This window comes from Chrysochloris asiatica, unplaced genomic scaffold, assembly GCF_000296735.1.
Source record: "Chrysochloris asiatica unplaced genomic scaffold, ChrAsi1.0 scaffold00084, whole genome shotgun sequence".
Classification (NCBI taxonomy): Eukaryota; Metazoa; Chordata; class Mammalia; order Afrosoricida; family Chrysochloridae; genus Chrysochloris; species Chrysochloris asiatica.
This window is the reverse complement of record NW_006408602.1, coordinates 3,649,509-3,650,918: the sequence shown is the minus strand read 5'-3', so window position 1 is coordinate 3,650,918 and position 1,410 is coordinate 3,649,509. Positions and strand designations below refer to the sequence as shown.

Below are 1,410 nucleotides of genomic sequence, written 5' to 3'. Positions count from 1 at the left end.
AAGAATAATCTGATACAACTTAATAAACTTGACCTACACCTATGGATGCAGTAGCTCAAAAGAGGGGACAAATCTTTACAGTAAGGATCACTCCCGTCCCCTCCATGCACAGAGTAGACAGGGATAAGCAACTTGGACAATGACTACCCAAAGTGGTGGGGATAACAAAGTCAAGAAGTGACAGGCTTACAAGCTTTCCAGAGGGAACCAAGATCCAGAGAGCGTGGAGGAAGACAGAAACTCCACTGAGTAGCCAATCTGTCTAGGCGGGGTTGATGAAAGGAAACACGGATAGGTCTCTAGTGATAAAATAGTGAATAATTGTCATCAGGACTGATTGTGAGGGGAATGATTAACTTGGCAGTCCAGGAGTGGAAGTCCCTGGGACCATCAAAGGAAAAGAGCAGAGAGCAGGACCCTACCCAGAGAAGCAGTGACACCAGAGATAGAGGCAGAGACAATGATGTGGAGAGATGGATCAGCTGGAGACTTTAGACCCAGAGAAGGAGAGGGAGCTGTGTGCTCATGAACGGGGGCGGGGGGGGAAGAGGCTTGCAGGGTATACCCTTTGGTTGGTTGATGATGCATAGAGTGGATTGTAACCATGGCAATGAAATGATATACGATAGGATGAATGTAAAACTAATATTCCCCTAGTAAACTATCACATAATTCACAATAAAACATTAAAAAATAATAATAATTTAGTTAAGCTGTAGAGAGATAAACAAGTCAAAATGAAATTAATAAACTAAATACCATTCATACCAAAAATATCACTGAAGAATAATATGGTGGTGGTGCTTAAGTGCCATAGAGTCGGTTCTGACTCACAGCGAACCTGTACAGGGTTTCTGAGACAGTAAATCTTTACAGGAGCAGAAAGCCTCATCTTTCTCCCACGGAACAGCTGGTAGTATAGAAGCTTGTATTTCTTTAGGATGCAATTATAATAAAATACGCTCAAAACAGTGTCATTTAACAACACGTGCTACTGTTATTTTGAATTTCTGATATACCGATACTAAACAAACAATCTCCAAAGTGACCTTGGAAATAGTATGCAATTCACAACTATCCTCAAGGAAGAGGTGAGTACACTGACTTTATTTGTTGGTACGTGAATTTGAATAAAGCCAGTGATAATGAATTTGAACAATTCTACCAACTTCTTCAGGCTGAAATGGATTAAACATTCAATCAAAATATATTGATAATTACTGGTGACTGGAATGCAAAGGTTGGAAACAAAGGGGAAGGGATCAGGAGTTGGAAATAGAACCTTGGTGATAGAAACGCTGCACGATAAAATTTTGCAAGACCAATGACTTCTTCATATCAAATACCATTTTTAACAACATAAAAGGGGACTATACACATGGACTTCACCAGATATATTCACAGAAATCA

At 39.9% G+C, this 1,410-nt stretch overlaps 1 protein-coding gene across 1 annotated transcript in view; it reads right to left on the bottom strand.

The window, feature by feature from the left end:
• ASCC3 (activating signal cointegrator 1 complex subunit 3) overlaps positions 1 to 1,410 on the bottom strand; it is a 476,917-nt gene that overhangs the window by 385,896 nt on the left and 89,611 nt on the right. The gene's annotated exons all lie outside the window — the stretch shown is intronic.